This window comes from Bactrocera oleae, chromosome 6, assembly GCF_042242935.1.
Source record: "Bactrocera oleae isolate idBacOlea1 chromosome 6, idBacOlea1, whole genome shotgun sequence".
NCBI lineage: Eukaryota > Metazoa > Arthropoda > Insecta > Diptera > Tephritidae > Bactrocera > Bactrocera oleae.
In genome coordinates this window covers 62,070,379-62,086,550 of record NC_091540.1, presented here as the reverse complement: position 1 = coordinate 62,086,550, position 16,172 = coordinate 62,070,379, and the positions used below count along the sequence as shown (strand labels likewise).

Genomic DNA, 16,172 nt, shown 5'->3' with positions numbered 1-16,172 from the left:
ACATATTAACAAGATGTTTCTATGGTTCTCGTCGACGAGATCACATAAACATCACTGGAGCGAGCTGATAATATATTTAACCAATCATCTGTAACATATTTGTATGTCACTAGTATTGTAAACCAGAAGCTAGGATTTCTTTGCAGAGATCTTAAGTTAAGTCACTCTTACAGAAGACCAGACACCAGACACACCAAAAATTATATATATTTTCCTTAGTGGGCTAAGGAAATGCGTTCAGTTTTACATGAACCTTAAACTCACAAATTTTGGATAATTCGGGAAATTCAAAAAATAAATATTTGTATTGAAAAAAGTTTCTTCACTGCACTGGAAGATATTCCCGTACAAAGACTATGGTCGAAAAAATCAAAAATTGACAGAATACCGGCATTTAAAATTAAGTTAAATTTTAACCAAAGTTTAGTATTTTTGACCTGCCATAACTCAATTTGAATAGGTTAAAAAAGTAATAGGTCATTGCATTGGAGAATTATATACAGAACATGCAGAAACAATTTGTTAGTGATCGAATCATTTGTCTCTAATTTGTTTAAAGATAAATCGATAGAGATGAGGTTAAACTATTTGAGATATCGATTTAAAATTTTTGTATTTTATTTTTAAAGTTATAACGTATCAAAATATAAAAATATCGAAATTCACATTAGGTGTGCTCCTTAAACCATTGCTCGCTACACTGATTAAGAATCACTTAGTCCAAGACTGGTGAATTTTCCTATTATTTAATTAATGAAACTCCCAAAGAGTACAAATGGGGCCAATTTCTTTCTACACCTAATAACTACACAGATGCTGGCAACATAGAGATATATGTATGTATGTCAAAAATTCCCCAACCAGCTTCGAAACATCAGTGCCAAAGTTATATAGTTTTATTCTTCTCTAAAGTTTCCAAATTATATTTAGATGTCTTAGATGAAATATAAAATTCTAGCGAATTAGTCTGGAATGATTTTTGGACCAATGTTTGTCTATCGTCCAAGATTGGTTTCACTGTTTTGCGAAGTTAGCGACCGATATTTTGATACTAATTGAGGGTCATATTTTAACATATGCCCATGACGAAATATATCCAAACAGATATACCCTCAGCGATTTTAATTGGAAGGTTGAGTATTTTTTTAATTATTTTAGATTAAGAAATTTTAACTTTATTAGATAACCAATTCCACTTTCACGCCACGAAATATGCCAGACCATATCGAAATTGATTATTCTTAAGAAGCTTATTAAGTGTTAAGTAGCTAAGTCGATGACTGACTATATAAATAAGTTAATATTTGTGTGCCACCATTTCAAATGAAATTCATTTAAGTTTTCTGAAATTCTCAAAAAAATGTGAAAAAATGCAATGAAAAATAACAAAATCCTTCATTGACCTGATTTTGCATACAAAAATGCGAAAATAACCGAAAAGTACTAAAAACATATCTCCACAATCGAACACACATTTTTGCTGTGCATATGCCTGCATTTACTAATATATGTATGTACATTATGTAGGTACTCTTTCAGCATCAACAACTTTATCACGTGCATACACAATATTTACTATATGTGCCCCAAAAAAGTGACACTTTCCAAAAAATTGAAGCGAAAAAAAGACAAAACAAAACAAACGGCATCTTGTAGTACGTTGATCGAAGCTGCAACCCACTAATTTGTTAAGAGACTTACATCGGAATGAGCACAACAGCCAACGAGCCTGCGGTTACCGAACGAACATCCGACCGACCGACCGACCGACCGGCGCACCACCTTTACATGCGGTGAGGCTCGGTTATTTTGGGTGAAAGTGAAATCACAGAGCGAACAGTAAATGAAAAAACGACACTTTTTTTCGAACTCAAAACTACAATCATTTCGGGTCAACACGTGTACTTAAGAACTGTAAAGAAGGTACAGTTTTAATTTAATTGAGAGAAATTGAAATTTTGCAAAGGTACACATAAATACCATATATACTTAGTATGTATACAAGTGCATAATTGGTATGAAAGAAGCATGCCTCGATTTTGAATGTAATGTATGCATGTGTGTGTATTTTATTGGCTACTTCGCTTATGCGTTCAGAATAGAGCTCGAAGGGAAACCGACCAACATTGAATATCCATTAAGAATTCATGAAATGTAATGACACGTATGTATGTATATATATGTATGTACTCAAAAGAAAGTGTAAATTTTAACCAGACTATTTGGTTGAAAGGTAGGAGGATGCAGAATCAAGTTGACAAAAAAAAAATTAAAATAAAATTGAAAGGTTCAGTTGAGCATTAATTTGTCTTACAATAAAGACGTTCAAAAATCTTGCCAAAGGGTGCAATCATACTTCGATACTTCATAATTGTGTATTTCACATGTAAATTCGTAATTGTTTCTCTTCTTTAAAAGAAAAGCACATAAAAGTATGGTACTTGATTTCTTGATTTTTTTTTTTACAATTCACACAACCATTATCAAGTACCGGTTGAAATATTGAAAAATATTTGGGTCATATTGCGAGTACAGTGTATAAGTACGCCTTCTTGTCTTATTTTGTTTGTAGTCCTGCTCTTCTTATTACTTTCGTCTTGAAACGCTTTTTACTTGCAATATTATTGTCTTAATTTTTTTTTATTGAATATTAAGAATTCGATATTTCGTTACAAACTTTACATTAACATTATTGAGAAATCAGCCTTAGCGATTATTTTAACTCTGCTGAAGAAACAGTTTCTACCACATCAATCACTCTATGTAATCTTAAGAAAAAAATTTTAAAATATAGAAAGATTATTCCTACACAAAATGGTTGCTTTAGAAAATATAGTTAAAAAAATTGTATTTTTTGGCGATGAAGCTTACTTGTGGTTGAATGGATACGTTAATAAACCAAATTGTCGCATTTGGAATGATAATCATCCGCGAGTCGTTGTTGAGACGCCGTTACATTCTCAAAAAGTCACGGTTGGGTGTGCTCTATAGGCAAAGGAAATCATTGGAAATGTAGTCGTCCTTAAAGTTAATCAATGGAGAACTCTATAGGGCGATGATTAATGACTTTTTCGTGCGTGATTTGGAGGATGTCCTTTGGTTTCTACAAGACGGCGCTACAAGTCGTACAGCCAACGTAACAATCAATTTCTTGAAGGAAACTTTTGGTTTTGATTTCTTCTTGAAAACCACATGTTAAAAAAAAGCTCCCTATATTACAGGGCGCAGCGCAATGCTTTGTAATAAATGAATACATTCATGATTGTTAAAGTCGGAATCGTGTAGCCAATTGCTTCTATCTCAGTGTAGCTACTCAGACTGTCATCAGCGCTCTGCTTGAAATGTTGCCTACATTTAGGATTGCACTGAAAGTTAATTCTTATTTATTATTTTAGTTATACATCAAAGAATATGCGCAAGACGCTTTACGTATTAATATCTTATGCGGTTATATCCACTTGTTAATTTCAAAATATTATATAATATCATACATATATTTGAGAATATCTCCGAAAATTTAAAGTTGATTCACTAATGATCGATTTAATAAGATTTTTGATATTAATTTCGAGTTTCTAAGCTGGGAGTGTAAATTTTTTTACAAAAAATATGTTATTTTTAAGGCCGCCATTTTGTCAAAAATTAAAATTTTGACCAGTTCTTCAATCACTAACTGCATCCATGTATAGGAATAAATTTTTTTTTGGTTTTTGGCTTGGCGAAAGAGCAGAAAAATCTTCCTCACCTTTTTTCCGAGGTTCTTCTGGAGATCAGCTAAATCATCAAAGAAATTTAAAATTTTTGTGAATTAATCACCAAATATTAAGGTACAATAAATTCTGTAAATTTACATTATTTTTATTTATTTATTAAATTAAATAGCCTCTTCAAAGAATTAAAAAAAAACGCGTTTCTTCTGAGTTGCATGTGAATATAACTCCTCATTTAGAGTATAATGAAGATATAACCAGTAGTACTTACTATTTCTTACAAAAGAAGAAAAGAACACATTGTTGTTATCTATAAGTATATTATAGACATCGCCTTTTTTTCTAGGGCTAGTCAGTCACAATGTATTATTGAGCATAGATTTTAGTGCACCACGTCGTATGAATTACCAGCGAAGTTGTTGATGACTTCTGGATGTGTCTCTTCAGGCGGAGTGGAAACTATTAACACTCTACTTAATAAAATTGGTAAAATCCATTATTTAAGATCTGAAGAAGAGCAGTTTGCGAAAATTAGAATAACTAATGATCAACTAAAAAAGAAATTAAAAATTCTTAATTTAATTGTTTAGTAAAAAAAAAAAAAACAATTGAATCAAAATACCAAATTTACCCGTCTACGTGCCTAACCCTTTCAATTTATGTATGTATGTAGGTATATTAAGCGTTGTGAGGAAAAGCCAAATGTTAAATAGTGCTGATGAGATGCCCAAAAATAAAAGTGAAGCAATTGACAGCGTAGTTGGAACGAAGACATGTAAAATGATGGGCTTAATAAGCAATGTGATGAGCTATGAGACAATAAACCGTAGCAATTTCACTTAGAAATAATTCACTTACTCTCCAGTATATTTCAATTTCCCCTCAATGGCACTTATCTATAGGTATATGGTATTTATTTGTGTATGTGTGTATATATATATTTGTGTTAAATACATAGAAGAAAGTACTTGAAAAAATGAAAAGAGGCGACAGAAGAATAGCCGCTACGTGAATTGCTTGACAAATAAACATGCACGCACATATTTATTTATTAAATTAATATAAATACATTTTAAGTTGAGCATAGCAAGCGCGAAGAAATTTAAGGCAGAGTAATTTGGTCTCAAAAAATTAATACCTCATCAAAAATATTAAAAATTTTATGAAATTTTTGGCAGCCTAAGACGAAAACTTCAAAAATTGTTAGGAAAGGAACAGCTGAACAATTTGAAAAAAAAAGTTTTAAAGCTTTACTTGGTATTAACAAATTAAAAGCATAAAAAATATATTTGTTGTCGAAAACTAATCAGCTTACCAAACAATATAATTTTTTTTTTTTTTGAATATTTACAAGCAAAAAAAAACTATCCAAAAAATTTTGTCGTGCACGATTATATGAGGTCAAGGCTTAATGCGATGCCGAGACAACGGTACCACAGTAATAAAAATAATGTTGAACAAAAATTCGCTATTCAAGTACGCGAAGAGCCAAGCCATATTGCACCGAATGACCCCGAGATGACTGCAGCTTAACAGTTATAAAGCGAGCTTGCGGTTATTGCAGTAAACTGACTGAAATATACATACATACATATATATATATATATATATATATAACACTATATATATATATGCAAGTATGTGTGTATGCATGCGTTCAGGCATTTATATGAGCTTGGCAAGCTTGTAGGTGTTATTTTATTGAATATTTATGTAGGTGTTCATAAATTGTATTTACTGTTAAATTAGTGGCTTTCCACCTGCATGCATGTAATATATGTGCTTAGGTGTGTATGTATGTATGTATTCATAGGTATTTCTTTGTATGTGGGAGTATTGCGCAGCAACCAGTTAGTCGACTTGCATTTTCGTTCACTTCCAAAAATGTTAATGACTGTTAGGTTTGTGTTGTGAACATTCCGATCTATGCGCTTACATTTGAAGACACGTACATATATTTTTATAGGGGTAGGTGTATGCATATATATTATATGCTTGTAATAGTAAGTATTATTTTGGCAATTTAGTGTAATTTTTGATTGAAGCGGGTGATTTGTGTAAATTTATTTTGATATTATTTTTTGCAGAGTTTGGAAAAATAGTTTCTGCAAATAGTAGCTATAATTATTTCCACAGTTCTTATTACCGTTAATATAGTTGCTATAATTATTACTATGGGTGCTATAACGGTTACATTATAATTATTACTATAATTGTTATACTTATTAACTCATCTGCTATAATTAGCACATTGTGAACGAAGTATCTGATATTCAAGTGTTTCAAATTGGTAATATCATTAAGGAAATCACAGGTTTAGGCTTTATTAAGAGACTTTGGGTATTTTGAGATCGAAAAATTTATTCAGCATAATCAATAGGAGTTTCATAATACAGAGAGGTTTTATATAACTTGGAACCGAGTTTTTTATTATAACATTCATTAAAAATATTTTAGATGATATAAATAAATAACGTTGCAACATTATTTAAATATATAATAAATTTAAGATAACATATAACGAAATCTGTATTCAAAAAACACATTTTAGTCAATTTAAATTATTTGTGATCATCATTCAGATCTGGGAACCTTATTTTAGTAAAAGGTTTTTGAAGTTTCAGATGTTCAAAATATTCCGAAATACATAAAACCGTTGCATATAAAGGCACTTGATTTTAAATTTAACCGGTAAGACTGATACCAGAGTTCTCAAACTTCAAAATAATTATAAAAAAAAAATTCAATAATTTCTAAAATAAAGAAAATTAAAGAAAACAAGAAAAAACGTTAACTCTACAGATTTAAGTTTTTTTCTTGATTGTGATCGTTCAATTTGTACAGCAGCTATGTATATATTGTACTGTATATGGTGATCCAATATCGTTATCTGATATATAAGCTATCCACTTCTGAACTATTGCTTATCTCAAACTGTACAATTGTTGATAGTACAGGTCCGAATTAAAAGTTTGACTGCAGGGGAGCAGCTCATAGCAGATGATTCTCAGCCAATGCCACCAATGTTGTTGACCGCCAACAATTTTTAGATTTTATCTAAACGGAATTAAATTTTTTAAAAAATCTCTTGCTTGTAATTAATTATTTCCTGAGTTTTTTTGTATTAATTTATACATTTTTTTGATACTACACAAATTTGTCTACATTTTTCTTCTATAAAAAAAATTTTGGAATGCACAAACTTAAATATTCAACTTTGCATATGCATATTTGCCATATTCCATATACGTTGTTGTTTGTCTTACACGAATTTTTCTCACCCAGTTCCTCCCACCGCCATTGGCCACATCGAAGCTTGTTTGTCTGCCTTTGGCCGACACGCAATCAAAAACCAAAAATAAAAAAGAAAACAAAAACATTTATATTTTGGAAGCTTCTCTTTAATCATTGCATGATTAAACGACAGAAACAGTGTAGAAAGGCAAAGAGAAGTGGCAAGCATCACGAGGCGGTCTCATACCCACATTTTGTATACACATACAGAGACACACAACAACACAATTATTTGTAAGTGCGAGTATAAGTCAGCGTGTTCATCGCTGTCTATCGTTTACATATGTACGAAACTTTGCGCCGCCGCAGCCATTATCATTTACTTACGAGTGTATTTCGGTTTCGCTATTCGTCGGTGGCTTGTCAAAAATGTTTTGTCGACTGCGAAGTGCACGATTAAAATATCTATGCTCATAGCCAAAACAACAACAACAATGCACAATTAATTTGTATGTATATATGTTAGAGTGTATATAATATATTATGTTTAGCTTGTATTTGTTTATTTTTATTTCGTGAATATGTATTGGTTGGCGCAAAGCTTTTTTGTTAACTGTGTTTTTAGGCCAACTTTCAGTTTTAAGTGACTCTTTGATGGCCACAAACCAAAAAACTAAAGCACATACTTATACTCACTTAAGAATATAGCATTTTTTCATAACATTTCCAGTTTTGAAGTGCTACGGCAGAAGGGTTTTTGACCTGTTATATGTGATATATGTGTTTTGTTGTTGTGTGTTGCTATTAAAAAGGGCCAACATACTAATAATTATGTGTGCTAACTTGTTTTCAGCTGTTTTTGCTTGGTAATATTATTTTTTGGCTTAAAGTTACAGGTTATGACTGTTACAAGATCTAGATCTCGCTTGCCATGAGAAAACCTCGAAAGTTTAGCTCTTTATCACAACTATTTGGTTCTCAAACATTCACGAAAAAGTCAATTTTATTTTAGTTTTTAGGTTATGTCCGAAAATTTTCTCTATATTTTGGATTTAATAAATTTAAAAAATTTTAGCATTGATTCAAATTTTTTCCAACTACATTTATCAGTTACATTTGTATGGAAAGAAATGATTGTTTAAAAGTTTATAAAATAGAGAACTCGATTCTTTTCAAAATATTCTTTTGCGTGAACAAGAAAAATTACAGTTTTCGGTTGAATCAATTGGCAGAAAAAGCAAAGCGCTAAAAAATCAAACATACATAGGTAATTAGAGGTGAGCATAAATAATAGAACACAAAGTTGAAAACAAAATATTCATATGAATTTGAAAATTATACTACGCAAAAGGCATTATTTGCTTTATTTTTTGCGAATTCTTGGAAACAAGTTTTTTTTTAAATTAAGCGTCATGTATGTACTTAAATGAACGAATACGAGCATTGGGGTGGTTCCAAATAGTTTTAGCTATTTTTATTATAAAAAATAATTGTAAAAAAATAATAAAATTAATTTTTTTTTAATTTTATTTATATTAAAAAAATGTGAAACTCTTAGATTTTTAATTTATTTTATTGAATTTTTATTATTTTTGTGCAGAAAAAAATTATTAAAAAAATAATAAAATTTCAAAATTTTAGAACTTTAAAAATTTTGTAATTATATTTTAATTTATAAAAATACTAAAACTCTTTGATATTTGATTTATTTCTTATATGAAGTTTTTTTTATATTCATACATCTCCTTAGGCTCACGCTGTTATTTATATGAAGTAAAAATTAAAAAAACTATAAAAATTTTAAAAATTAAAAGAATTTAAAATTTTATATGTTAATTTTTTTTTAATTTATAAAACTATTAAAACTTTTTAATATTTTATATCTTTCTCATATAATTTTTTTTTATTTCATCTCCATAGGTTCAACCTATGATTTATATACGCTAGCATGTACCATATATGTGGGTAACGAAATTTGCTAGAAACTTTAACGAAATTATTTAAAATTAGCATTTTAATATTGGCAAACAAGTATATAAATATATAAATGTTTATATGTACGTATATATATATTTATGTACAAGCAACTTGGCATTCTATATGCGTATTAAAGCCATTCGCTAATGTTTTGTTTATGCCGAATATCTGCGTTATTTGTTCTCCTGCACTAGACTTTTTTGGATTTCCCATCTTGGCTCAGGAAAGAGTTTAAAGTAGTGATCATAAAAACCGGTTTTTTATTTTGTTCTCTAAGGCTATTTTAAATTCCAGAATCGTGGTAATTTTCTTTAACAAAAGCTTTTTGTAAGCACTTCTTTCACTTTTATTTTTATTTTGGCTTAGACACAGAAAGATAGAATACAACGTATTTGAAGGAAGTAGCAAATTATATAATTCTAGGAACTTTTTTCAAAATCGCTTTTAATTTCTTTATTCTTATTGCTAGACTGAGGTGTTCGCCATTGTTACGGCACTTGTGGAATTTAGCAGAGAATATATATATAAAAGAGAGTTTAGTTATTAGATCTTTATTCCTGGAATATCGCGACAGAATGTTGAAATTATAAATAAAGTGATTAAACAATAAATAAAATACGTCTTTTTCAGCAAAAGTTGAAAAATAAAATGACAAATGAATTCTTAAAGTTTTGATTTCGACCATATTTTCTAATTATTTTGGTTTCAAAAAAGCTTTGGGTTTATCGAAATTTTAAGAACAAATCACTTATTTCCAAATTGTATATCTTTCGATGAGACCACTTATAAAAACTACTATAAATCGTAGATTGGTTTGTTGAAAAGGGAGGCGCAGGAGTGCCAGACCGCATTCGTCCGCATTTAGGCCATCGTTAGACACACTGTGCGTCCGAGTTGTAACTAATTACGCCTTATCCAGCAACTTAATGGATTTGACCAGATTTTTCCACACCAGCAGCTCAATGTTGTTAGTGTTCCAAAGCCTGAGGTGTTTTTCAACCCTTGAAGAAGCTGTATGGTTTATGCCACTTCGTTTCCCTCTATATATATATCGGATATAAATATATATATATGTATAGTTGGAAGCGAGAAATATATATTTCTATCCGATCATAAGAAAAAATTAGATAACGGTAAAGCAGAGGACTTTCTCGTTACAACTAATAGCTGGTACTTGGAGATCACAGAACCATTGGTTAATTCTTTTCAACAGGGTGATAGAAACGTTATGTTTAATTCCTCATGGATCTCCTATTCTCGGTTGCATTAACAATTTAAATATTTGTTATACCCTTTAAAGATTAAGCCTAAACTAAAAGAGATAAAGCTTTACTATTGAAAAATTTGGTTATAAAAACAGCTATCGTGCAAAATTTAAAGAATTGTTGAATATAAAATTCTGAAAAAGTTTGTGAAACACATTTTCTGTTGAAATTACTACATACATATATGACCAAAGTAACTAGTTATGCAACTAGTGCCGAAATCAGTCTTTCAACTAGTTCTGAAGTAGTGAATAGTAAATATAAGTGGACACAGCCTACAAAATATTTAGGAAACCATTTTTTTGTAGTTGTTATTTTTGTTTTTGTGATTTTCTTTCCCCCATAATAAACAAAATTTTCATTTAAGAATTTTTTTCGTGTTGGCTGCAAAGAAAATTATATACCTCTGGCAACACTACTGTTTAATTAATATTCAAACTTATAACCATATACATGTAAATATTTATACCCACATGATAATATATTTGCCTCTGTATACAATTCAATATACAATCATATAAAATACTGGCATTTAGTAGACGTTAAATTTTCAAGAAACGTGTTTCGAGCGCTGAATTAAGAACTACTTAATGCTAATACACAAATACAGACATACAAACTGCTGTTATACATATGCATGTATTTATATTTGTCACATAAAACTCTCGAAATTCGTTATGATTATTTAGGTGAACATTCGTAAATGTTAGTCCAACAAATATTTGCCTACGTATTTGTAACGAACAGCATTTTTTCAGTTGTTGTTTTTCAACACAGCCGAAAATGAGCTTTTAGGTATAGCAACCAAATTGTCAAAGCCAACAGTCAGCAAGTTCTTCGCATACATATCTTATATATATCTATTTGACAGATCACTAGTTCATCGTTTGATTAGCTTATATATATGTATTGTATCTATGCGCATAGATACTTATGTATATGTAAAAATATATGAATTATTTAGAAGAATATACACGTGCATAGCTTCCCAGGCGAGCATGCGTGACTGGCGAAATGTGAACTTGATTCGTTTCCTCATTTACGACCTTAGATATATGACATACGTACATATACACATACATATATACGTTCATATATGATTGAAGAATGAGTTATATGTGTGCTGGTTGATTCTATAGAGAAGCTTCTAAGCAAAAGTAAGTGAAACCTGTGCACTCACATACATAGTTATATACATAAATATGGCATATGCTCGTATGTGTTGTGCAAAGTTTTGCTTTCATTATACCTATTAAGTATAGTATTCCGCAGAGATTTGGACTATTTTCTCTTTTTTGTTGTTTACTTTGTCGGTTATTTCTAGTTATACCAAAATTCATGATTTGCTTTGTCGTTTTCTTTGTGAGCTTCTTCTGTAGATTTTCGCTTTTTTGCCCAGACTTATATAACATGTTTATGCTGGTCGTATTCGTACATACTTGTACATATATTAACAAGAAGCGTTTGAAACGTGCATCGAATCAGAAAAACAGGTTGCCTCAATTTTGCTTTTTCCAACGCACCCTGTAGAGCGCTATTCAAAAAAAGTTTAAACAAATAATTTTATTTGAAATTTGTTATTTATGAAAAGTAAGCAGTTTCTTTAGAGTGCACCACTGCGTATGAGTAATGGGAAATTTTTGCATTTTTGGGTTTCTTCGATAGAATTTTCTTTTAAGTACTATTCCTTATTTTTATATATTATATTATATATTATTTATAATTTTTTATTTATTTATTATTTTTGAAAATTAACTATTTGTTTGTAAAGCAAAAATTTTTAAAAAAATTATTTTATTTTAAGTATGTTTTTTTGGTTACAAAAGAGTTATATCCATTTGTGAATTTTAAAACATTGATATTTGGTTTTGCATATATATCGATTGTAAATACATATATTTGAGAATAATCTCCGCAAAAAGTTTCGGAGATATAAGCGTATTTGTAAGCATTTTTTTAACTTATTATAATCAGCCCTGAAAATCTCGAAACGAGGTCCTCTGAGTTTGAACGTAAACATTCTACGGTTGCACCGATTGATTTAAAATCACATTAGCCTTTTTAGATATATGTTAGGTTGAAAAAATTTTTTTTCGCTCCACCCTAACGTTCATAAATATTGCTTCTGACATAAAAATGGTTAACACCTTGTTCTGAAGGAACAACGTATAACTACTTACGCCATTTATTGAAAAAAACAAAAAAATAGAGAAAAAGGTGATAACCTTTGGGCTTATAATTATTTTCCATCTTATTTTTTTTCTTTAATACTAGTAAATCGAAATACATATACGTTCATTTATATCAGATAAGAGCAAATCTGTTTCTCTATTTACGATTTCATTCATTCTATTCATTTTATTATTATTATTATTTTTTTTTTTTTGCATTGCTAGCAATTAGTTTTGACGTTCTTATTATATTATGATTATCGATTTTGTTGCTTTTCACCTTTGTTCGTAGTCCGCTTGGTGGCCGCACCACATCGCACTCACTAGCAACTATTAACACCACATGCCATGCGCTCTCTTGGTTAGCTCTGAGTTCGTCAATTCTTAGTTTCCAATTGTTGCTGCGTATTTTATTTAATTGGCAGTCCTTGAACTTGACTTCAAGTGAACGTACACGCACACATATATTTAGAAAAGCACATACGTAATTGCAAACATATACATATATATACACTTTTATAGAAGAAAAACAATTACATTTATATATGTAGATAGGTATTTTCGGGTTTGAATTGAGTAGAAGTGCGCATATTAACATTATGGCATATAATTCTGTAATAAATAGACTCTCAGTCAGTCAATTTTTTGAAAAGAAATGTGAATATCAAGTTTCAGTATGTAACCGTTATATATCTTACCATCAACCTGAAAATGTAATAAGTAACTAGCTAGTCATGGCCATGTTGTAAAATGCTATTTACGCTCTTTGCAATGTTTTTGGACCTGAATTCTTATATTTTTCCAGTTTCTTTGAGAAATTCGTACATAAAGATGGTTGAGAGTTTTTTTCTCCGAGCAAGAAGAAAACGAGACAGCACCGAGTATAGGCTAAACTAATCCTAAAGCTATTTATATGTATAAAGATGTAGATACACATATCGGTCTTACCACACGCAGCTCAATGAGTTCCGCAGAAAATTCTGTCTTGGTGGTACTAATTCGTTCTGTTTCAAAATTTTAGTAATTTTTATGCAGTCAAAAATAGAATTTATTTACAGGTGGCAACCCTGTTTTTCGGTTAACATACTTATCAACTCCACCACGAATAACAAATTCACAAACTTTTTAGTCGCTAACTAATATTTTTAAAATCAATTCCTGCTCTCAAATAATTTTTCATGTTATTGAGCAGTTTTCTTCACTTTTAATATCAAAAAACCAGATGGCAACTCTACCACTTACATATATTTTATGAATTGACATTTTTTATTAACGTTAAAAATATTGGGTTCCAAAAATTTTTTTCTTTTTTTTATATTTCACACTTTTCTTTAGAAAAGTGTTTCTTCGCTATCTTTAGAAATGTTTATGTTGTAAAAAGATATGATTTAATGGTAGACGGCAATCCTGCTGTTTTGGTTGACATACTTAACATCACCAATAATAAGTGAAAATATTTTGGTGGCTAATTAGTAATTTTTAATTAGAAAATATAACAAATGGCAACTCTAAATATTTTTATATCAGCTTCACAACATTAATATTAAAACTGAATAAGCATATTTTTAGCAGTTTTATTTACAGAAAATGTTATGGCAACCCTATGACAAATATTATTAAATGAATTTACATGTTTACTTTTTTATATTCTTTATCGTTTCTGAATCTTTAAAAAATTGTATCCTGGAAAAGTATTCATTAACGGCAGCTGGTAACCCTATTTTATCTATCAACTGTATCACGAATAAAAAGTTAAAAAATATTATAGTCAATAATAAATTTGTTTTAATTATAGAATAAAATAGATGGCAACACTGGCCGGAAATATAATATCAATAACCACAAACATATTTTCACTTTCCACCACTTTTTAATAATAATAAAAACAGTTGGCAACCCTGTATTTTGAATTGACTTTTTTTTATTAAGAGTTCTAAAAATAAGTAATTTACTTGTTATATTGTTAAAATGAGAGCTGAGTACTTCCACCATAGCTTTGCCTTTAATTTAAGTGTTCATCGAAAGTTTTGCAGTACACTTCCACAAACATAAGTAATTTTCGAAAAATCATTACAAACACATCTAATTTCTAAATTTAATTTTGTTGTTTTGGTGCATGTTTTTAAGGCGTAAAGTGATTGCAAATTAGAAAGTACCAATTGATAATGGCAAACCGGCATGAATTGAAGTTATTCGTCACTTGCGTGCGTATATTATTCGTCGTTTGTAGCTTTTTTTGCTTCTGTTACTGTTTCCTTTTTTTGTTTGGTTATTTTGTTTTCATTGCTCATTTGTCTGCGTGATTTGTTGTTGTGCGTGCGGGCTTTTTAAGCTATTCGATACTCTGTCATTGCTTATGCATACGAGTTCAAGTGATCATCACTTCAATTGCTTATACCCTATAACGCAAAGCCACACACACACACACACGCATATACATATACCCACATTTGTACATACATTATATGTGCACTAACGAACCATGCGAGCAATTGGCCAACTCATTTTTTGTTATTCGACACTTTCTATTGCTGCGGTGGCCATGTGTAACTAGTACTCATATGCCTGTGTGTATGTTTGTATGCATGTAAGAGACATTCAAATGTAACAACAATGCGACATTCATGCCGAAAAGTGAAAAGACCTGGTTGGGTGTTTCCTAATGGTTCACACGTGTGTTGCATCCGATAATATCGCGAGCACTTTACTCCGGCTGTGGAAACTCGCACCTCAAATATTCATAAATGTACATGCATATATATATATAAACATATGCATAGGTATTTAGATTAAGATCATATTGATTTTGATAAAAAGTTAGACCCTCAGGGTCATTTTCACTTCTGCTTCATTCGTGCGCAGATTCATCACTTTCGACCGAGTTAACAGACTTTGCAATGTGCATTCGCCTTAAGGTAATATTGCTAAGCAGTTTTTTGAAATAAAATGTCTAACCAGTTTTTGAATTACAAATTTCATAAATTGTTTCACAAAATTGCCAACAAAAAGTATAAGTCTTACAAAGAAATCTTTCGACTGCTAACCAATAGTGGCTAGTTACAAACGAAAATGTTGTGTTTTTCGAAACTCTGTGTTGTGGATTCCCCTATCAATATTGAAAACAAAAAACCAAAGTTGAAACAATTTCACAGTCATTTTGATTCAAATCATTCATAAAAACGATCACATTGAAAATTAATTCGTATACAAGAATAACATAAACAGGATTGCGCTAACGTGACGTCATACACTGTAAAATGAGTAGAGGCAACATAGCAACAAAAAAAGCTATATACTTGTAGCATATGACGTCGACGGTGCAATTTTGTTTTTTTAATTCTTGGTCATAGCCTAAGCCGAATAAAGTACTTGTAATGGTAAACACTTGGCGTAATCTCTATCTTTATCATTCTCGATTTAGATATAAGAAGTTTGTCACATTATGATTCTCTTTACCATCAATTTTTTTTCGTTATTACAACTGTTCAAATGAAAATGACTTTGCGAATTTGTGTTATCCCTGTCTCATCCGATCTATTTCATGAAATATCTTATTTTATGAAATTAAGTAGGTTATTCGGTGAACTTTGTATCGTTTAACAAAGGAATAAGGATCAATCGATTTGATATTTGTTCACATCTTTCATTCTTATTTCTGTTTATATTTCGTTTCGAGTATAACCTATAATCTTAGACATGTATCTAGTTTAAGGTTACTTTGTTTTAAGAGACGAATTCCACAGAACAGAGTTCAATAAAATAAAATCGTTATAAAGGGTGTAAGCCAAAATCACTTTATTAAATGTATATAGATT

At 30.2% G+C, this 16,172-nt stretch overlaps 1 protein-coding gene across 4 annotated transcripts in view; it reads left to right on the top strand.

Moving 5' to 3' along the window:
- Oatp74D (Organic anion transporting polypeptide 74D) overlaps window positions 1-16,172 on the top strand; it is a 94,169-nt gene that overhangs the window by 6,205 nt on the left and 71,792 nt on the right. The gene's annotated exons all lie outside the window — the stretch shown is intronic.